The 24,270-nt window shown below is 39.2% G+C and overlaps 1 protein-coding gene across 1 annotated transcript in view; it reads left to right on the top strand.

The window, feature by feature from the left end:
- Window positions 1-24,270, top strand: part of PLCXD2 (phosphatidylinositol specific phospholipase C X domain containing 2) — a 44,661-nt gene that overhangs the window by 343 nt on the left and 20,048 nt on the right. The gene's annotated exons all lie outside the window — the stretch shown is intronic.

Here is a 24,270-nt window from a genome sequence, read left to right as displayed (position 1 = left end):
AGTTTAGGTTTCTTTCTTATTTAGATATTTATACTCATTTTCCCTCCTCAATGAAGACACAATGTGGATAACATTTCCCTCCCTCCCTCAGTTTTATCCTCCCAATGCTCTGTGAGTCTGTGACTGGCCCAGCATCATCCAGTGAGCTTCCTTACTCAATGAGCTTCCACAGCAGAATGGGAATTCAAATTGGGATCTCTCAGACCCTACTCTAACCAGAATATTATGCTGGTTGCGACTTATATTATCTTCAGATAATATGAATCTAAAATTACTGTTTGGAGGCTTTCTGCAAATTATTTATTATTTTTTTAATTTTATTTATAGTCCACCTTTCTCACTGAGACTCAAGGTGGATCACACAATGTGGGTCAGTACAGTCAAAAGATATTTCAATACACATGTAGTAGGGTATATAAATGCAAATTTGCCAAGATTTAAATCCAGCAGAAATCCAATACAGGTGATGAAATGCTGAAACAGAGCAAAAGTAATTCTAAGATTAACATATTAAATAACAATTAAAGTATAATAGTAATCCCAAAATTTAGGGAAATTTATTTTTAATGACTTTTCGCCAGAATTCCTTGTATGTGCACATGAACGTATCTGTCTGTGTAATAACAAACGGCAGCACAAGCTGCAGTGTTTAACAATGGGCATTATTTTTTAAAAGTCCAGTGGAACAGTAGTTTTTAATCATGGACTTTTTTGTGGGACTCAGTTCTTTTTACAGCATATGACCATTTTGTACCTCTGGAGTGACCTGATGCAGAGGAGGGTAGGTTTCCTATATTTTTAATAGTTGTTAGAAGACTGATATTTGGAAAGTGCAGCTTATCATGCAGGGGTGAAAAAGCCATATCTGCTTCTACATGACTACTGAAGTCCTGGTACGCATCTGGTCCCCTTTTTCTCACACTGTCTTCTTTCTCTCTTTTTTATTTCTCTACAACTGAAATAATGGTGTAGTCTTTGGTTTGTCCTCCTTAGGCCTGTGAATGACCCTCTTGTAGGCCCTGATCCATTAACGAAAGAAGAGAAACATTTACAAAACAGTTACTGAGAGGCAGTTGTGGAAGAGGGTGTATTTGGGACCAAACTAGGAGCCATTTTCTTGGCACAAATCCCCACAACCATCAAGCTGCTGTCTGTCGTTTATGGGTACATTTTTCTTCAGACAACATATTTATTTATTGGCTTACTTATAGCTTGGCTTTTTCGTGGAGACTCAAGGCAGATTACAAAATATTAAAAAAATCCAATCGGTCAATTTAAAACTGTCAGATTGAATTATTTTTAAGATTGGCAGTAGGGTTGTGATTAAAAGATTTAGAAAACAGTGCAAGCAGAATACTAAGGCAAAACATTCCATAAACCATGTAGACAGTAGATTATAAATGTAGAAGACAGTGTAGTAAAAGTACAGTGATACATACTATAAACATTGCAATAGACTATAGTACTATTCCCTTATAAAAGTGCCCTTTTGGACTGTTCCATTATACTCCAATTCTAATCTCTTTATAAAAATGTCCTCCTGAACATTTCTTTTTTGTACTGTCTGTGAAATGATAGAAGTATGGAGGCTGTCTTGATCTTCTTAGGCTGGCCATTCCGGGGGGGGGGGGGGGACCAAGACAGAGAACGGATCAAGGAGTCTTTATGCAAGAAAACAAGAGTTAAGCCCTCTCCCCACCAGTGACACTGATCCAAATTTGGTGTCCCTGCAACTGCTATTGTTATACTTCCAAAAATTCCTCCTTCACACCTAGTTTGGCCCTGTGGTTATTATGGCATTGGTTTAAACTAGTGAAAGAAAAGGAACTGATTACACAATTCCTGAGAAATTCTCTCTTTATTTATCTCTTTTTTATTGTTTTATTTAGTGTGTGTTCCCTAACTTGCTGGAATGATCCACAGGTGTTATCCCAGTAATTGCTGTAAAAATCAATTTTGGCCAAACTGCATACAGAAACTGCATGATTAGAACTTCTAATGTGCAATTTGGGTCTAAAACATAATTTCAGGGTGGCTTGATCTAGAATGGAACACAAGTATGGGAAAAGGCTCTTAATATCTGCGTTATTGCCCCAAAATAAATTTCTCAAATTCCTTCCCCATGTGCCTTAAGTCCCAGTAGGGAATAGTGACAAGTAAATAACTACCTTATTCTCTTCTGTACTGGGTTAAAGTAGCCAGGTTGGCATTTTCCTGGTGATGTGGCTCCAGTTCATATCAAGTCCTTCTACGGAAGCTTTTCAGAGGCAGATGTCATTTCTGGAATTACAGTCATGGAACTCCTGTGTCACGTTCAAATTATGCAAGTAATTTTTTTTTGCAAGGAGGCAGTATGCAAGTAATTTTTTTTCATATTACAGATACAGGAGAAGAGGACGGTAAAAGCAACAGGGCCTTATTTAAGGTCAACCAGTGACTCATAGCTGACATAGCTTTCTGTCAGAGGCTTCCAACTCATAGTCCATACTCTTAAACTCTTGAAGATAATTTAGCATCAACGTAGTTCAGAATAAGTTTGTAATATATCCATTTCATGTTCTTCCAATGTCCACCCCTCTTTAGAGAATTTCTTTTTAAATTCACCAGACATACACATAGGTTTGCAGGATCAGCCCAAATTCTGTATAGCTGTATAAAGTTTTATATATCCTTTTCCCTTTGCTGGCTAACACAATGCATCCAAAAAATTCACGAGCAGGTCAAGAAGGCAGGAGGCACCATTTGCTGTTACCTACAGCAACTGGTATTCAATAACATATTGCCTTTGAAAATCAAGGTTCCATTAAGCCATTATGGCTAAAAGCTGTTGATCTACCTGTCCTCCATGAATTACTAATAGTACTCCCAAATTATCTGAGGTAGGTCACTCTGTCAAACGGTAGAACCAGCCCTTAATTCATTCTTTAAAGTGATGGCTTATATAACAACTCATATAGCTGTCCATTGCAGTACAATAATGCAGTGACATAGTTTCTCCAAGGCATAGCTAAACATCAGAAGGCCGTGGAGGCTGAAATTTCCACTCAGCTGTGAAGCTCATTGGCTAAGCTTAGGCCAGTCATTTTCTATTGGACTAATCTTCCTCAAAGGTTATTATGAGGATAAAATGTGGTGAAGGAACACTATGTATACCACCCTGAACTACCTGGAGGCAGGGCTGGATAAAAATATTATTAGATACGTTGATTCTGATTCACCAGAACTGCTTCAGATTCTCACTATGTCAAGGATATTTTAAACATTCTTGAAAAAGCAAAATATACTAACAGGTTTATAGTTAAGCTAGTTCTGTGTTTTCATTTCTTTAAAATTCATTGTCTTGATCCTCATGTTATTGGATGATTGACACATTCAGAAAAGGTTTTGAATTGTCTGTGTAGGATTGGCCCAGTGTCAAATGTATGTTACTCTCATTTTGGCTGCCTTTATAAAAAAAATTATTTTCCATTCTTGTTTGACACTTGTGTTAACTTGCAATTTTTTTTGCTTGACAGTAAAAAAGACAAATTATCCACAAAGTGGCATCCTTCACATGTCAGTTAAAATTAATATAAAATGTTCAGACCTCATAGGGTGAAAGATTTTTCCCATAAGAATGAGCCCATCTCCTGTGACTCCTCATGTTTGTGTATAAAATACTTATATATTTCATGCATGAGAAGTTCTCAGCTAAGAACAAATGACTGGAATGCCTAATAGCACATGCCCAGTCCTGGGCATCTTCAGCTAAAGTAGCAGGGATAAGAAAAGTTTCTGCATGAGACTGAATTTAGTCTTTGCCAATTGAAGTAAACAATGTTGGAATATTTGGACCAGTATACATTATTCATAGGCTCCATATTTTCAGTGTTGTGATGGGTGGTTGTTTTGTTTTGTTTTTGCTTGGTAAGAAATTGCATTTTATTACGCAGACTTAATTATTTTTTAAGTAGTCTGATTAGGACAGGCTGTGGCTCAATGATAGAATTCATTCTTCACGTCACGGGTTCTGGCATCTCCAGTTTAAGGTTCTTGGGTAGCAGGTGTTGGAAAATATCTTTATCTGGAGACCTACTACTGCCAGTTAGTGTAGATGATACTGAGATAGATGCACAAATTGTCTAACTCAGTATAAGTAGGGTTCATATGTTTAGATACCTGGTTAAGAACTGGTATGAAAATCGGTGGGGGAAAGGTAATTAGATGGGTCTCACTTTTCCACATCAGAAACCTGTCAGGAGATTAGTATGTTATTATCTAGTACAGTATAACATGAAGAGGTGTTCATCTTGTGTATACAGTAACAATTTGTTCAATTCATATGAAGGATGATATCTTGGAGAAAGATTTGGGAATCCCTGACTTAGTACTTTTTTTGGTTTTATTTATTTACTTCATTTATACCCCACTTTCCCCCGATGGGGACTCAAAGTGGCTTATGTCATTCATCTTTCCTCCTTTTTATCCTCACAGCTGAGTGTGTGTGCCTGGCCCAAGAGTAACCACTGAGATTCCATGGCAGAGCGGGGATTCAAACATAGTTGACCCAGATTCTAGTCCAGCACTCTAACCACTCGACCACACTGACTTCCACACACCACATCGGGTCTCACAGTGCTTGAAGCTTTTCAGTGGAATGACAGCTGACTCTGCATTTAAGAATTAAACAAGCAATGGGCCCACAAGGGCTAGCAGGAGATCTCATCTACCCTAGTATCTCTTTACTCGCTATTCCCTCTTTCCCTTCCCTAGGAAGCCCCATAGCCTCTCCCTTTTTCATACTTCCTTCTCTCCCTACCCACCATTCAGCCTGTCTTTATATGTCCCCTCTGTCGTCAATTTTCCCTCCTTCTTTCCTCTCAACATCTCTTCTGTTGGAAAAGCCTGGCCTAGTGGTGTGATGGCTGTTGCTGGGTGAGTCCAATGGCATGGTTGCTAACACTGGGAGCAGTCTTTTCCATCAGGGTCATAACAAGGGAGGGAAGTGGGACTGTAATGATTGTGTGTGTGTGTGTCTTTAAATGCTTGGTATGGTACTGGTGAAGACGGGGTGAAAGAGAGGGATGAGTGAATGAGAAGATTGGCTGATGACTGAGTGTGTGGGTGGAGTGAACGGCTGTTTTTTAGTTACTGAGCAGGGAGAGAACATTGAGTCTGGGCAAAGCAGGCAAGCTGTGTGCAGCCTGGGAGTGTCTATGCGTTTCTGAGAGAAATATTGATTTGGGTTTAGACAGGCAAACTGTATGTGTACCTGAGAGAGAAAGTTTATAAAGATCTGTGTGACTGCACCTATGTAAAGAAACTTTAAGAACTGAGAACTATCTTTGAAACTATCAAGCTTAAGTACTAGAATGAAACTGATACGCTTCTTGTAAAAATAAAAGGGTTTTTTTTGTTCGTACCAGAGTGTATGTTATTCCTGTATCCCATTCCTTTCCTCAAGGCTACATAGTCCCACAAAGGAGCCTTACGCTTAGACACATTATTAAAGGGGAAATTTAAATTAACTATTTTGGAATATAATTCCTGGTGGCAGCAATCTACCTGGAGGGTGTACGATGAGGGTTAAATGCAAAATCTAATTGAAGAAATAAAGGGGATCATAAAGGGACCTTTTTCCAGGGCTGTTTTACACCCATGCTTTAGAGAAACCATTTTTTGGAGGGCTTAGCAAAATTGTTGAGCTCTAAGTGGTTGTTCTTTCCTTAAAGCAACAGGCATGTTTTCTATTGTTTGGGGGTGTATTAGATTTCAGATTTGTCTATAAACCTGTAACGTCCTTCAGGTTTGTAGAGAAATCCCTTCATCCATCTCTTCCTCCCTTTTGTAGATCTGTTGGTCATATCCTCTATACTATGGTTTAGAATTAGTTCTATAATTATTTTCATTGGCTGAAATGAAGTTAATTTGGTTTTGAGGATATAAGAAATAAGCAAATAAGAAATAAGCAAAGAGATGTTGAACTGTGGAACACAACATTACCATAAGTTTTCTGAATTCTTACATGTATTTTTAATTCTCATGAATGCTTACACTGAAACTACATCAGGTGTGCCATTAACATTGATCCCTGGATTTCTGTTCTTTAAATAGATCTCATACCAATGCCTCAATGGAAGCTGGAGATGTTTAAAATTCTGTTTGTTACCTCTCAGTGGAACAAGCTTCTTCGGGAGGTGGTGGGCTCTCCTTCTTTGGAGGTTTTTAAGCAGAGGCTAGATGGCCATCTGACAGCAATGCTGATTCTGTAAACCTGGGCAGATTATGAGAGAGAGGGCAGGAAGGGTTACATCAGTGCTTAGTTCTTGTGGCCCTTGCTTGCATGCACAGGGTAACACTGATTGCCACTTTGGAGTCAGGAAGCAATTTTTTCCAGGCCAATTTGGCCAGGGATCCTGGAGGGTTTTTTGCCATCTTCTGGCCATGGAGCAAGGTCACTGGTGGTGTACAGGGGATAGGTAGTTGTGAAATTTTCTTCATGGTGCAGGAGTTGGACTAGATGACCCTGGAGGTCCCTTCCAACTCTATGTTCTATGATTTGATGAGTTGATATGCTCAAAAATTCATCTTTGTGCACAGAGGATTCACAGTCTTGGGACCACTGCCAAAAGCTTAGTAAAAAGGTAATAGGACAGAGGTTATTGTGAAACATACTCCCTTACATACATACATATTATGTATAAATATTTTAAATAGTTGTGATAAAAGGTTATATTCTTAAGGATTGTAAATATTAGGTTTACAGACAGTTTCATATGTGGACTGTTTTGGAAAATATAGTAGCAGAATCAACACCTTAACGATAAGACTAAAGCTGCTGTTCTGCTGAACAGCCACATTTCTGGTTCAATTATATGGCAAGGCATGCCCGCTTGTGCCAACCTGGGGATATGCCCATTTTGGAAGAAGACCACGCAAACATTCCTACAGCAAAACCATGATTCATCTAGTCTGGTATCCTGTCTCTAGCAGAAAGCAGTCCTGGGTGTTTCAGAGAAAAGCTCGCTTCCTCCTCAATAATTAACTTGTGCTTGCATTAATATACCCACACCGTGGGCTGTGGTTGGGAATGTTACTTGACCTCAGCTAGTGATCAGCCTACATCCTAAAGCTGGAGGTAGTACTGAAGTGAACATTTTATCCTAGTTAGCTAGACTCATTTACAGTAATGCAGTATAATAACCCTTATGTTATTTTAAGAAACTGATAGGTATAATTCGTACCTCTGGGTAAGAAAAACATTCATAGGTGGGTAAGAATAACATTTGTAGGTGCTTAAAGAGACACCAGGGTGTACATTAGACAACTAACCATTCTGGTAGAAAGTGCCCCTTAGGAAGTATTTAGAATTTTTTTTAAAACTGTATGCAGTATTTTAGATAGTCAAGCAAATCTGGGGAGGGCTTGTTGGAACCAGAAAACAGTACCTCTCATCTTTAAACAAAACAGGTCAATAGCACTTGCCTATATAAATCTCCAAGAGCCTAAGCCCGTAGTAAGAAATGTGATAAAGCCCAGTAAAACTGTGGTAGGGGGACAGGAAGAGAGAGAGAAAGAAGTAGAAAAAGAGAGAGGTTCAATGTATCTGTCCGTCAGGGTCTAAAGGTTGCCATTACTTCTCTGTGGATTAGTTTGGTGTACTGTGGTGTAGCCAGTGTGATGTAGTGGTCAATGTTATACTAGGATCTGGGAGGGCCAGGTTTGAATCTCCACTCTGCCATGGAAGCTCAATGAATGACCCTGGGCTGGTCACACGCTCAGCTTAACTTACCTCACAGAGTTGTTGGGAGGCTAAAATGGAGGAGAGAATTATGTAAGCCACTCTGGGTCCCCACTGGGGAAAAAGGTGGGATATCAATGAAGTAAAATAAATATTAAAAAAAACAGCTGAGGAGGGAGAAAAACAGTTATGGAACCTTGGTCCAAATGAAACTGTTCTTTCTATTGTTTTCCAGAGTGTGAAGAATAATGAAGCACGTTATATATTATTTATTGAATTAGAACAGAAGACATGCATATCAAAGCTAACACAACATTATTGAAGCTTAAAATAGTTTAAACTGGTTTAAATCATTTTGGAGCAATTGTATGGCAGCTGATGTTCTTGGGTTCTCCATCTCCACATGCAACTGTGGCACAACTTTGTCGAGTTCACTTGCCATTTAGGTATCTGTTCAAAGTGCTGAGACACACCTGTATGTAGGCATGCACAAATGTATATAAACATGAGATGGGGGGTGGTGAGAAGGGAAAGAAAAATCTTCATAGTGTCCACTCAGGATCATCTGCATAATCAGAGTAAGAAATCCGCCATCTTAGATGCAGTTGATCAGTCTAAACTGCTTGCTCTGGCCCTTCCAACCTGTTAATTAGTATATTTGCTTACTGTGATGTCTTGAAGCATGCCAGGTATCAATTGGGTGCATAGAAAGTTAACGCAGAATCATTGTACATGCTGGTGCTGTTACTCAAAGGGAAGATCTCCTTGTGAGTTGGAGGAATTAGCATGCAAGGAGGGCAGCAAGAGGGGGTAACTTTAATGATCTCCACCAGTGTATCTGAGGATTGTCCCAGCTAGAGAACTCTTTCAATGACCAGACAGAGGTTTCAACCAAAAAGGGGATTTTATTGAAAATAAAAAAGATCAACAGCACACAAAACACTCAGAGCTAACTGGAAAGCAGTGGTGAAAGTTGGATAGAGTTTAAGGGATTGAGTGATACTTACTATCCAGAAGAAGGCATCCAAGAGAGAGCATTGAGTGACCTGCGCATCAAGGCGGATGGACTCGAATGGAGGTTTGAGAGTGGATGCTGGATCCAAGAGCGTGCACACAGTTATGGTAGCGTAGCAGTCCAATTATACTGTGGCTCCTACCTGGCGGCAAGATTGTGTCTACTGCCCCCAAAACAAAGACTTAATGGTTGTTCCCAGGGTGGGACAAAGGACAGAAGTTGTTTCCAGGGCGAGATAAAGAGCTGGTGAACTGTCTCGGAAGTGGGACAGTGAACCAACAAACCATCTCCAGGGTGTGACAATGAAGGTTTGAACTAGGAAGGTTTGCTTAGGTCTTCCCAGGTGGAACTAAACTTATTCATAATGATTGATGATTTGCAAAGTGGATGGGTAAGGCTATCAGTTTCCTGAATCACCTAAGAATAGGAAAGTGGTTAAGGGGCGATGAATAAGGTGTGCTGCGTTGATTAATTCAGGAACTGTGGGAAGGCCCTATTGTATCAGGATCCTTAGCTCATCTTCAGGGCATTGTGGGGGGGGGGGGGTGAGCTGGCTTTGCCTGTCATTCCCCATGCTTGCCCATTCTATTTCTCGGCTGGAATCTGGCTTCCATATTTCTGCCTGCTTGGGCAGCAGTTTTAGTGCTCGAAGCACATTCAGAGAAGGTGCTTATGGCATAACCATATTCATAAGCCTTCTAATATTATGGGGAGCAAGTCTGACTGCTAACAGTGCTATTGTATTTAAATATGTGGAGCTAGTGCCTAAAAATATCATGCTGGTTTCATGGAATCAACAATATTTTTTTAATACCAGTATGCACCAAAATTAAAGGAGAAATAGCATAGCTAAAGAACCTAGACTAGGTGAGCTTATTTTTGAAGCCCCTTCCTGGACTTAAAAGGTCCTATGTGCTATCATACAGTATCATCTGGGCTGTGGACTATGGCTTAGGATCATGCAGTATGAATAGGTTTAAGATTATCATCAGATGCTTAAAACTTAGAAGAATTAAAAACAGTTTCCAGTAAACTTTAATTCATCTTAGTACACTGTCATTAACCTACCTTCATTATGGGGACTGCAAAAGATAACACTTGAAAGCCTATTTAATGAACCTGGTAGTCGCTATGAAAAGATTTATGATTGATGTGACTCATACATCATACCATTGTCAGAGCACATAATCTCTTAAAGGGTGTTTTGTTAATCAATCACCTATGCTAGAGTTATGCCACACAACAGGTGGTAGTTCGGAGAGAAGTCTGCTATGTCAACTTTGATATTTCTTGCCTTTATCTTGCCATCAGTATTCCAAGTCACGGGGAACTAATTGCCATGATTCATCAACCGTTATCGAATAAATGATACAACCGTTTTCTATTATGAGGCAGGAAAGGACACACAGTAATTATTTAGGAAAAAAATGTTTCATGCACGCTTGCCATGTGTATCTATGACTCCTTCCCAGTGTAACGTGCAATTTAGGCATGATCAATTATGTAAGGTATATAGGGTGCAGCACAATGTTTATTTTACATCATGGCTTTTATATATATATATATATATATATATATATATATATATATATATATATATATATATATACATGTGGTGCACTAATAACATTCAGACTAAGTTAGATGACTGTCAGTTTCCTCTTAGTTTCATTCCCATTCAGTGCAGACAGCCTAGTTCCTATATTATCTTGTTTTTTTAAGACATGCATTTGTAATGATGAATATAACCAATAGAAATAATTTTAACATTGCTTACTACCATAGTAATTACTTCTGCATGTGGCTAGGAACAATAGAAACAATAATTAAAAGCAAGTCACTCTTGCTTTCTGCTCTACTGAACCGTCTGAGAAATGTCTCCAGAGAGGAAATGTAAATAATTTAATTTCATCAAAGTGTTGTTTTTTTCTATCCATGATTTTAGTAAACAATTTTCAGTTTTAGAGGCAAAATATTTGTTCTGCAACTGATACATAATCCATAAAACTCTCATTTATTATTCAACAAGCACCAACAGAGATCTAAGAGTAGTTGTACTAATTATTGATAAAAAAAATAGAAAGTTTTATTATAATAATTTTATTCTGCATTTTTAAAATTTGCTTCATGTCTCTTCATTCCATCTAATCAACAGCATACAGAGGTCCCCCTGTCCACAGACCTTTGTTTCATTTCGATTAATAATGTGCTTTGCACTCAGGATATATCTGTGTACAGGGCCAGAGTGTGTAGAGTAAGTGTGGGTGAATGGACTAGTGCTGCCTACCCAGTCGCACATGCTCACTTCATGTGGACACAGCACTTATACTTATGTAAGCTGAACAACTCCCATGCTTGGGAATGTTTATAAAGCAGCATTACTGACCATGGGGTTCGATCTTGTTAGTCTTATAGATGCATCTGGACTGTTGCTCTTTTCTACTGCTGTGGACAGACTAACACGACTGCCCATCTTGATCCATATCACAAAATATTTTAATTTTGTCTGCAAATATGTCGTTCAGGTAACTGAGCCCTGCAGCCTTTTGTGCAGAATTAACCCTTGATTATATGAAGAGACGTTTTTCTAGGAGATAGATCAAGATGGGTAGCCGTGTTAGTCTGTCTGTAGCAGTAGAAAAGAATAAGAGTCCAGTAGCACCTATAAGACTAACAAAGTTTGTGGTGGGCTATGAGATTTCGTGAACCACAGCTCACTTCTTCAGAAGTTCCTGTTGGAACTCCCATCTCTATCTGTGGACCCCCCCCCACACACACACAATACTCATTTCTTTAATCCCTTTAAGTTTAACTCGAGCCCGGGACCTATTATTGTTCCACCTGACCTGTAAGATGGACCTATTCTAGCAGGTGTATGGTGGTTGAGGCGGGCAAATCATCCAAGTGGTCTCCTGCTGAGGGGGGCCTGTACCCTCCTGCTTTTGTTGTTCATGTTGGTTTTGTTGTTCACCTCCCCACAGTTCTGATGACTAAGGATTGGGTTGCGCAATATATGCGGTGCATCAAGAATGTTGTTTAATAAACTGTATTATTGATGGTTTTTATCTTGTTTTATGCTATTATTGTTTCATCCCTTATGTATTTTGCTTGTTTTCCACTCTGACCACGTTTGTGGGAAGAGCAGACTATAAATCCATTAAATAAAATAAATAAATAAAACAGTGGGTTCAACAGTGGGTTCCTGTTTTAAATGTGTATTAATACACTTTTGTTTTAATGTTTTAATGTAGATGAATTTTTATTGTATTTTAATATGTTGTTATCTGCCCTGACCCCGCTCTCGGGGAGGGCAGAATAGAAATTTGAAATAAATAAATTTTTTAAAACTTGCTCTTCAAGTGAGAGAGAAATCCCCATATGGAAGAACCCATGTCCCCGTCTGGGACAAGATTTTTGTGGCTGGCCAGCTTATGAGACTTTGGGTGAGTGATATAACCCATATGTTACTTTCAGGACAAATTGATTTACGTTTGATTTCTAGTTTCATTTTCTACCTGTAAAATCAGTTGATAGCTTTGCTGTAGTTTCCTCTCTATCATGAGATAAACTATCTAGGAAATAGATTCTTTCTTCAAAAGCTTGGATGAGGTGTGTGGAGCTCTTTTCCTCTACCACTCCAGGGAAGTCAATGAGGAACAAATTGATGAAAGGATTTGCTGTATTAGAGAAAAAGCAGCTAAGCTGGCCATCTGTTTTCTTTGAGGTCATGGCCATGAGAAAATGCAGAAATGTGAAATTAGAAGGGAGAAAAAGACCCCCCCCCCCACACACACACACACAATACTCAATTCTTTAATCCCTTTACCAGTATGGCTGTAAGTTCCCAAGATATGACATTGAAATCTAGGCAAATATGTGGACAAAAAAGTTGGATCAGTCCATCATTCTGCTTTGGGTCTTGGGGGCGGGGGTAGGTATACAAATATTTTCAATGAATGAATAAATAAATTTTCCTTATGCAAGGGTAAACTTACCTCTACTGAAGCTAATATTAGCCATGTTCTAAAGTACAAAATTCCTATATTTTTGGAAACTATTTTGAAAACCTTGAAACTTCTGCATAAAATAAAGAGAAAGTGGAGAAGCAAATGAAGTTATGTGCCCTGTAAGGACACAGTGTCTAAAAGTATGTTCTAGTGTTTAGAATGTTGCACTAAAAATGAAGACTTAAACCTCTGTTCCAGTAGTGGTACCCATATTTTCCCCTCTTGGCAGAAAGAAGCTTAGGGTGGCTTTTTCTAGCAAAAAATTGCAAGGAGGAAAGGATTAAAGTCCCCTTCCCACTGAGTTATCCTCTTCTTTGATACAGCTTTCCTGACGATTAAATTTGTAAAAATAAAGTATACATGGTGATTTGAACTCAAGTCATCCAGATGTGGTCCAGCACTCTCAGTTTTGCCCACTTCACAGATTTCTGGTGAAGATAAAGATGAGATATAGGGGTGCCAGCTGAGTGCTGTTACCTGGAGGGAGATGCTGGAAGAACAGTGAAATGCTTCAGTTTTCCCTCCAATTTTATTCTCATTGTAAGAGAGCTGGAGATGTGGTCACCCTAGGGATAACTCTCTGGAAGAAAAGTGAGATGAGAATGTGACAGAGAATGTGTACCCAGACGAGACCTGAGTCTAGCATCCTATACCATTTTGAGAGAACTAGTTACTACATTTTGTGGACGTGCTGCCTCCCTCCCAGTGACAAAAATCATACATTACTATGTCTTGAGCACTTCTCATTTTCTATCATTTTGTAGTAACTTGTTTTTTTTTTTTTTTTGAAAAATTTTTATTGGGTTAGAATCCATTATTTCCACATTTACATTCAATTTTCCCCAATTTTTTCATCTCTAACCCCCTCCCTTTCCCCCCCCTTTTTGTTGACTTCCAACAGCTTTCCAACCCTTTGTCCCCTTTCCCTTACTTTTATTAGCTTCCTCTATCTAAAACAAATATATATTCTCCATTATTCTAAGCAGTACATCCTTAACTATTTTTAACATTATATGCCCAAACTGTAAGCCTTTGTTTCCATCTTAGATAAACAATTTATCCCAATTTTTCAATTTCAGGTATTTCTATATATCATAAACCGTATAGATCATACATTCGTTTATGTCAAACAATTTGACTTATTCTCTATATATATTACTCATTCTATCTTTTTATAATAGTTCTATATATCTCTCCTCACGTAGTCAATCAATTTGACCCATCTATATCTTCAGACATTCAGTTTGGTACAAAACTTGTCAGAAAAAAAAGGAAATATTGTTAGTTAATCGCTCCTTATATTTAGTCCTTATAATTAATTATTTTCTCTATGTTCTGTTTGTTAACCTATATATATCTATATATATGTCAATCTATTAATCTGACTGCTTATTAATTCACATTTATCTCTTCTCCCCCCGGTAAAGTCTCCCCCCTCTACTTCAATACTTCAGTAGTTCTCAAACTGCCACAGTTTTCCTCCCACCTCCCATTTCTTCTCCAGGTATTGTTTCAGCTTCTCCCAGTCTGTGTTGAACTGCCCTGAGTCCAGATCTCTCAATTTTCTTGTCATCTTGTCCATTTCAGCCATATACAGCAATTTGTAAGTCCAATCTTCAATAGTTGGCACTTCTTGTACTTTCCATTTTTGCGCATACAAAAGTCTAGCTGCTGCTGTCATATAAAATTTTGTAGTAACTTGTGATTGATTACTATATGTTGGTACTTTTTGCAAGGCCATTTTACCACCTGAGGAAAAGTTATCTCATGATGATCTTTCCATTTCAAAAACAAAGTTTGTGGCTTGATATAGCAACCATCCAAATAATCTTTTGAATGTAAACAATTAGCCAGGACTGTTTTTGATTAGGATTTTAAAACATTCATAGAGCTACTTCAGTGGAAGGTCTGGCCCAGGAAATCAGATCTCTCAGCCATGCCCACATGTTGATCTTGTTGTATGTATGTCTTGCAACAAGCTGAACTCGGACATTGGAGTACTTCTATGAAACTTACTCTGGTGTAGGTTGGTGATAATAGCAGAATTAGGCACGTGGCTGGCATAGTGCATGCTGGGTATAACTGGAAGTCAAAAAGAGTAGGCTTCTTTCTGTTTCATGACTTCCAAAATGGCCATGAGAACACAACCTAATAAGTTCAGCAGAAGTACTGAATATTCACATGCTGTCACTTACAACATTTAAGCTTTGTTACAGATTTCTGTATCCCTCACTTTTAGTGGTGACCACTAGGTTTTTCCGCCCTGCCCATTTGGTTTTAAGTTATGCTGAAAATACATTTTACGTACTTTAATCTCCCTCTTAATTTGTTGAATTGCAGCCTTAGAAATGGCAATTGTGAGATGAAGAGCAGTGATGGCAGTGCCTGCTTAATTCTTTTTGCAGTTGCTTAGATCAAAATAGCACATTCCTTTCAGCTGCTTTCTGTGGCAGAAAGAAAAGAGTTTCAGCACTCCTCCCTAACTGTATTTTAGCTCAGTGCTTAAACTGAAGGGGGGGGGGGTAAGGATACCCCCTAATGAAATTTCAGACTCCCCTCAAATTTAGCCCCACCAATGGAATCCTATTAAGCCACATTCCCAGCTGTGTTCCTACAGAGTGCTGTACAAATGATTCATATAGAGCATGTTCAAAAGAGGAAAACAGGGTGGGATTTAGCTGTAACAATAAATTCCTCTTCAGTTTTCTGGGATACAGAAAGGAAAATATTACCTAGTGTTTGGCTCACCCAAGTATAAAATGAGATAACAGGATGAATAGCACAGGATGCAGTAATGTAGTTTTTGAGGTGGGTCAGTGTTCTTTTGTATTCTGACATTGCCCCACCAGAGCCAAACTTATGGCTGCCAGGTCTCCCAGTGGGGGCTCCCCCACTCCCAAACTCTGCCCCCTGTCACTACTCACCTGACCAGCAGGAGGAAAGGCCCTGGGGAACAGGCCTGGGAGGCAAAAAACCTTCCATGTCAGCACGCAGTGGGTGTGCACCCAACAGCAGGCACGTTCCTGTGCTTCACAGGGGCCCAAATTGGCCCTTGTGAAGGGTGGGAGCATGCCTGCCACCAAGCATTTCTGGAAGTGACGTCATCATGCCTGCAGGGAGAGCATGCACTTTGTACATGCATGAGCAGAACAGAAAGGTCAACCCCCCCCCCCCACTCCTACTAGGATGATAAGGGGCCCTGGCCAAACTAAAGTGACAGAGGTCATGGGCCCATCCAGCTGATGAAAGTTTTGTGCCTCATTGAACTGTTTTAAATCTTGCCTTCTAGTGATAGTGGCCACAGGTCCTTTTTGTGGCTTCTGACACCATTTTAGAAGCATTTGTAGGGTTTTTTTTAATTGCCACAAGACCCTGATGTGGGAAGTATGCGCAGCATGGCAGTCCCAGAAGCTCTCCCCCTTGCTGTCTCCCTTCAGGTGCGGAACAGTATCCCATTGACTGTTTCAGCTCCTAAAAGGGGGAGAGAGCTCCTGGGTCCACCGAAGTTCTCCCTGGATTAGGGCCTCGTGGCATTTTTAAAAGAACTATACATGGTTCTAAAATAGCTTAAAATACCACTGATATCAATCAGTGTGTGTAACTTTAGGATATGGCAAGATATCCTGATGGATAGGAGAACCAAGTGGAGTTCATGGGGGGATGGGCAGCTAACTTGTCATCTGACTAAAGTCTACCTGGAGTCATAACATGGTTGAATCTGGAGAGAAGGGATATAGCAATCCACAGCTGAAGAGCAGGATATTCTTCACAGCCAAGCACATGGCCACTGAAAGACATGGTCAAGAAATCCAGGCAGGGGCCATGGCCCTTGAATAGAGGTAGAAAGGGGCCTTCTAAAATAGTAGCTATGGGGAGTCATTGCACCTTTTGCCCCCTCCTGTAATTTAAATTCTGCTTCTGTTCTCAGTTGCATCCTCTGAGGCTTGAGTTCAACAGTGGGGACGGGGGAAGCACCATATTATGCAATGTTAGTCTGGTCCTAAGAGAAAATGTGTTACTGACCTAGATGGTCTCTTTGCAAGATTTGTTCAATATAGAACTATAAATGAGCATGCTTGTTTATAGTCTGATTGGGTTATTCACTGTTCATTTTGTCAAAATCCCAATGATCACAGCTTCCAATGCTATGGTGATGCAGAGTGCCCTCAAGTCATAACTGACTTATGGTGAGCCTTGGTGGTGTTTTCATGGCAAGAGACTAACAGAGGTGGTTTGCCATTGCCTGCCTCTGCAACCCTGGTCTTTGTTGGTCGTCTCCCATCCAATTTCTAACCAAGGCTGACCTTGTTTAGCTTCTGAGATCTGATAAAATCAGGCTCACCTGAGCTATCCAGTTTGGGGCCCTCTAATGTTATAGCCTTCTAATAAACACAAAAAGAATGATTCTGTTAGTATATATTTGAAAACCAGATTTGAGATGTTAATCTTTAATTAGATTATCTGTCCTGTTAAGGACCTGAATCTTCAAGCCTCAAAAGGTTTTGTCAGCCAGCTTTATTCACAAATCGGGCACTTGGTAAATGAAGAGAATTGTATCCTGACCTGAGGTATCTTTTTAAGATATATAGTGGAACATCTACTGTTGGAGAACCAGCAAGGATATTTTCTAGACAATCTTTATATTTATACCATGTTATTCTGAAAACATATGGTGTTCTTTAGAAGTTGTTTTGTATTTCACACATGGTATAAATCTTTATTAACCTTCAATATGATGATACCATTGTAGTGTAATTATGAAAATACAATATATTAAGTGTGGTAGTATCCACAGGCCCTGACCTAGGTGGCCAAGGCTTGTCAGATCTCAAAAGCTAAGCAAGGTTAGCCCTGGTTATGTATTTGGATGAGAGATCACCAGGAAAGTCCAGGATTGCAATGTAGAGGCAGGCAATGGCAACCCACCTTTGTTTGTCTCTTGCTTTGAAAACCCAATGGGCTCACCATAAGTCAGCTGTGACTTGATGGCATGTTGCATGCATGTAGTATCCACAGGCAACAGGAGCCGAATTATAAGGTTTGTGTTGTTCTCAGAGATGGCTTCAGTGGCAGGTAGAGTGGCAGCAGTGGTATCTTGTGCTATTTAGAGACCGCTGACATCCTGTCATGCCTGCCTCATACTCTTAAGTACACTGAGCAGCAGTTCTGAATGTCAACCACTTGGGGCAGGGCTGCCGGCCCTTATTGGGAACGGACAAAAAGCACTCCAGTTGGAGACATCATTGCTTCAGGTTCAAAACAAATCCTGGAAGTCGGTCAACAATACCCCTGATTTTGGGATAGAGCAAAGCAGCCACATACTGGCAAAATGGACTCAAATGCTGCCGTACTGGCACAAACTGCCTATCCCAGACCTAGGTGAATCTATTGGGAGCCTGGTTCCCTCCCAGTTTTTCTTGTATTAGGCAAAACAGGTTTCTCCAGTACAGCAAACCTTGTGTTGAAATGAGAATCCTCTCCCACTCACCTTTCTACCAAAATAAATGCCCATATAATTTGGATTACTACCTGGCTGAGATGTTCAGTATAGCTGTACTTTTCTTTGGGATTATTTTGTGATGCCTTAGTGCTGTGTGAAAACTTACAGATGCATACTTAAATCTTATGCAGCTAAGAAATATTTTTATTTGATGAAGTGTGAACCCAGAGAGAGGCTGTAGCTCTTCTATTGCATGTAGGAGATCCAAGGTTTACTTCCTGGCATATCCAGATAAAACAGACCGCTGGTCACCTTTGCCTGTGACCTTGTAGAGCTACTGATATTCAGGGTAAGTACTGCCTTATCTTCTGTCTGAACCTGAATTTAGTTTTGCAGTTATAACCTCTATAACACTTTAAATAGACTGGCAATGCGGAGGTACACCTAAGTTCATTGAAGTCTATGATTTCAGAATGATTTTTAAATGCTGAGAAATATAATTGTCTTCTCACACTTAACAATGTCAAGTACGGTGTTTTAGGATTTTGTACTCTCTAAATTGTCAAGTTAAAGGAATGTCATCACCATGCTTTCTTAAACACATGAAGCTTCTTTATGCTGAGTTAGAACATTGATCTGTCATAGGGGGATTCTGCATGATCGACTTTGGTCGGACTTTCTGAGCAGTTGTGCTTCAGTGGAGTCGTACGAATCCACCGCTCCCCAATTCCGTTGACATTTCATTTCATCATGCTCAAAGTCTATTGTGCGGAATTTGCCAGTATAAAAATCGATTCCCCATTGCTTTTTTAGGGGGAAGTGTCAACAGACGTGCATCTTCTTCATTTTTAATTTTTATTTCAAAAAAACGCTACGTATAAACGTTGCATCAAACAAGCAAAACAAAATTTTTCTCAAAACACACATTACTACGTATAAACGTTGCATCAAACAAACACATCTGATAGGTCAGAGCATTTCCTGCTGATATCGTGGAATTAGTATTGGTTATTGACATTTGGAGGGAAAATTGTTACTGATGACCCCGCTTTCCCTCTGCCTCAGAAGCTGTCAGCTGTCAGTGAGCAACATGTAACAAATTTGGCACATTGAAAAATGGACCCGTTATTGGGCAGCTGTCATCACGTGACACAGGATATGTTTCTGCATAGACATGTAGAAACGTTGCAACTTTTTAATATATTTTTTTTAAAAGAGAGAGAATCAAAAGGAGAAAGGAAAGGGTAGTGGATGTGGCTTGGAAAACATGATCAACCAATCAAATTTAGTTGATTCAAAGGGTGAGAGAAAAGGGCAAGGGTGGGGAGAACATCGGAAAAAGAATTTCGCACGATTAAAATCCCTAATCTGCAGCAAATGCACAAATAAGTCAGGAGGAAAAGCAGGAAGGAAAAAAAACCGGACAAAACCTGCAGTGACTTCGAAGCTGCTGCTAGGATCGCCTTCCCATGTGTGGAAACGCAAAAAAAAATTGAGGTCGTTTGTAAGCTGAACTGCAGAAAACCACTAGTGGGGAATCACCCATAGGTAGTACTGTCAGTGTCTACTCTGACTGGCAGCAGTATTCCAGATTCTCAAGATGAGGTCTTTGACATCAACTTACTACATGATCCGTTTAGCTGGAGATGCCAGGATTGAATCATGGACCTTCTGCCTGCAATGCAATGCAGATGTTCTGTCACTGAGCCACTGTACCTTTCTCCTACTTAGTATATAGTAGGAGAAAGTAAAAAGCATGCTCACTTACAGGACATGCTGAAAAATTGATATTTTTTATAGATCTGTCCAGTTATGCTGAGAGTTTTCTATGATTGATGGGGATAGAGTGACTATAGAATGTGTTCGTGGATTTAGAATATTTATCTTTTTGCTAGTGGAATGGATTAGGCAGTTTATAGACATGCAGACATAGGATTAGCCTCATTTTGCACTGGAGATACTTAAGTCTGTGCTCTGATTGGCAGCTAATACTTGTCTCATTTCATTAGCTGCCCTGAGCCCATTCATGGGGAGGACAGGATATAAGTCAAAATAAATAAATAAATAAATTATCACTCTGAAGTTTTTACAAAGGAGAAATGGAACTGTATCCATTTATTGTTGGATATTATGTTAACATTGTACCATAGCAATCATTTCCAAGTAGATTGCCTTGCCAACACAGGAGAATCCAGTTGTAAATTATTGTTGTAGTACAACAATTGTGAAATATTCAGCACAGTGAACCCAGCCCAGAAACAGTGATTATTCTATTGATAATACCTATAGCAGAAGAATACATATTGCTCTCACTTCTTCACTATATGAATTTCAGAGTTTTGGCAATTCCTTTGACTTCTAATATATCAAGTAGAATGACTCTGAATTTGATTATATAATCGTAGGTCCGTAGAGCAAGTTGTGATGAGCCTGAACCCATTCACATTATCCATTGTTGCCACACTGTTATAGGGATTGTAACTCCATTTTAAGGATGGGTTCTTTTTTCAATTCTGATTTCATAAAGTATCATATATCAGATCATAGATCAGCTTTTTAAAATAGTCTTGTAGTATTGGAGAAAATGGTGAACGTACTCTTAAGTGGGATGATATAAAACAGCAGTTCACAAATTAAAAACAATTTCAGATAGTGTAACAGTACAGTTTCTTAATTAGAGAACATTATATTTTTATCTATTTAGGGTGTTAAATTAATTACACACACACAATGGCAGAGAATTTTTAAAAAGGAAATTTTCCATCTGCAATTACTTCCTGTAATAAATTTCTGGAAACTTAAGTGGGGGGGAGTAGTATATCCTAAAGAGTACTTTGGTAGCTTCCTTTCATAGCTGGCCTTTCCTTAATGCATTTGAACATTTGTTTCTTTTTTCATAGACAGAACCTAATGCAAACAAGACTCGCAATTAGGTTTTCCCCACAGTGTCATAGCATGATCTATACCTTGTAATTATTATGTAGTAATTAAAATCTTTACCCTGTGGTTCTGAAGTAAACAACCTTTTGTAATCAGGGTCAAACTGCAGCTCAATACCTTCTTTAGCCTAAAGACAGATGATTACATTCCACCCAGCTGGCAAAGAGACTACCTTCAAAAAGGGGTTAAAGCAAGGCTCAACAATCCCAGGTGCCAGGTTGCCATGGCACCTAGAAATTTAATTGTGGCTCCTAGTATTTTCAACCATCATTTATTGTAAGCACCTCTTGTTGATTCTTAGTAGAAGTACAAAGCTTATTTAGGTGAGGGATAGAAATTAGGTTTTTGTTGTGATGAAAACTAGGGTTACCCCATACTTATTTATATGCTACAACACTTTTGTTGTAGCCTAAAAAGGCTAAAAAGACAAAAACTCTGAAGAGTTTAGGATTAGGTTTTGTGGTAGCAATATTAGAAAGTATGGTCATTAAAATATAAAATCCTGGAGACTGAAAAACAAGTCCAGTTCCTAACATTTTGGGGTGGCTTATAAAACCCAAGAAAATTTATCAAAATCTGGGTTAAAGGAATTTACAGTGAAGGGATACTGCCTTCAGCTCTGCCTGCTGTATCTCAGAAGGATGTTATATATCTGAGACCTCTAGTCTCTGTTTGTTGGCCCTTCCAAAGCAACTGGTTTGGCCACTGTGTGAAACAGGATGCTGAACTATATGATCTGATCCAGCAGTGCTCTTCTTTTATTCTTATGTTCAGGAAACCTATTAACATTTTAATCTGAATCCTGCTCCTAGCAACTTGTTAAATTATGTCTATGGGCAATATGCAGTGGATATAATAGATTAAAGACATAATGCAACTCTGTAGGATCTCTTAATAAGAAATGTGGAGAAATTTAGTTGTAAAGACAGGAAATATAGTTTTAGAGCTTGGAGACAAGACATTTGCCTTGGCATATTAGCAGAGCATACTTAGGCAGAGTTATTCTGTTTTGTGCCCATTGAATTCAGTCGGTTTAGAAGGGTAGAATTCTGTTTAGGTTTGTACTGTAGCTTAGTACAGTAGATTATCTGTTGTCTTTTCCAGTGGTATGATAGTGATATGTTAATAAGGTGTTTACATTATGCAAACTGATTGTGGCACTCTGTGCTGAACAAGTTGCCTTACCCTACTCATTGGTTCTCCTAGTGTATGTGTGCATTAATGGCTTTGTAAACTTTGGTTTGCTTCCTTAAATTGCCTGGCAGCTGCACTTGAACTACTTGCAAGTCACAAGCTGTTTGGTTTCTCCTGAATGATCACAATGTGTCTAGCTTCCACTGGGCTCCCCCCCCCCCCAACTATTCTTAGCCAGCTCATGTTCAGCCTTGTGAAAGAAAAATTCTTTGTTTACAGTTTTGGCTGAAGGCTAAAGAAGCCCTTACCTCTTATTTTTTCTTCAAATTGTTCAGTCCCAGAGGCTCATATGCATAAAGAAATTTGAATGAGTCTGAAAACTATCCGTTTATTTTTACCAGTTCATGATTTAAATGTCATACATACACAAGACTAATCCTTCATGCTGATATTCTCAGAATGAGGCATGTTGATATTTTATTTTGACTAGTACATGGTCATCCAGGTAGATTTAGTAGTCCCACCAACATAATCCATGTAAGATCTTATTCGCATTTGCAGCTGCTAGAAGTAGGAAATGTATTGCTTTCAGTGAGTATATGTGCGAGCACACTTGAGCTAGATACTGAAAAAAACCCAACCATAATGTGTCTAACTTCTTGATAATAAAGATGGGTAGCCGTGTTAGTCTCTGTAACAGTAGAAAAGAGCAAGAGTCCAGTAGGACCTATAAGTCTAACAAAATTTGTGGTAGGGAATGAGCTTTCATGAGTCTTCAGATTAAGATATAAAGAAGTGAGCTGTGACTCACGAAAGCTCATATCCTCCTACAAATTTTGTTACTCTTATAGGTCCTACTGGAGTCTTACTCTTTTCTCTTGATAATAAGGAACCTTTGTAGGTGTTAATAAACATCTGCAAAAAAAATAGCGAATGAAGGAGGGAAGAAATAGTAATGAGGTTAAACCAGTATCAAGTTTGTAACAACAAGTACACTGTAGTGGGAGCCAGTGTGCTGTATTAAGCTATTTACTAGGTTCAGGAAGACACAAGTTCAAATCTCCACTGAGAGTCTCTCTACATGAGACATTTGACATGTGAAGAACACATGTCGAGAGATGCAGTGTTAGCTGGGAAGGATAGTTTAAAAAGACAGAGCCAGCGGCAGGGCAAAGGCTTTGCTATACACTGGAGCTGTGTGAAGGGGCTGTGAAATGCCAGAAGGAAAGCTTCCACCCATTATAACGTCTCTAGGTCCAAGCCCGGCTCTGAAAGGCAGCTCCAGCCCATTTCCACTCCTCACTGCCCTCTGGTTAAGATCCCACACAGTTTTAAACTGGAGAGGAGAAATTGACAGAGCCTTCAGGAGGAAAAAATTAACAAACCCTCTGAGGAGCGATTTCCACCAGCTATCTTTTTAAACTACCCTTCCTGGCAAACACTGCATCTCCCTACACTTAATGAACACGCACCAAGGCATCTTATGTAGAGAGATTCTCAGCCATGAAGTTCACTAGGTGATCTTGAGCTAGTCACTCCCTCTCACCCTAACCTGCATCTCAGAGTTGCTGTGAGGGTTAAATGCAGAAAAGGAGCTTCTTGGAAAGATAAAAAGAATGCAATAAATAAATGTGTAATGAATCTCAGTATTAAGGAATCAAATGGTAATGCATAAAAGATAAATGATCAATGTGTGCTTTCACTGAGCAGTTTAGAGAAAGTAAGATTGAGAAGAACTAGTAATTTAACCCATTGCTTTCTAATTCACAATCCTCTTCTTTCTTAGCAATGCAGGTCCGCTTTTAGGTTAGCAGAAAACCTATCCTAAGTCTAAAGGCACTAAACTAGGGTTAGAGCTCAAAACTTCTGTTGTCTTATAGAATCACGAAGGATCCATAGGGCATGGCCTTCTCAGGGATAGGCTAGAATGACAGAACAGGATGAATAGTTTTACTTTAGGGTAAATTTACATTTACAAAGAGAACTCTTAAAGAACAGGCTTGAATCTTTCCTA

Source organism: Eublepharis macularius, chromosome 3, assembly GCF_028583425.1.
Source record: "Eublepharis macularius isolate TG4126 chromosome 3, MPM_Emac_v1.0, whole genome shotgun sequence".
Taxonomy (NCBI): domain Eukaryota; kingdom Metazoa; phylum Chordata; class Lepidosauria; order Squamata; family Eublepharidae; genus Eublepharis; species Eublepharis macularius.
This window is presented reverse-complemented; position numbering and strand designations above follow the sequence as displayed.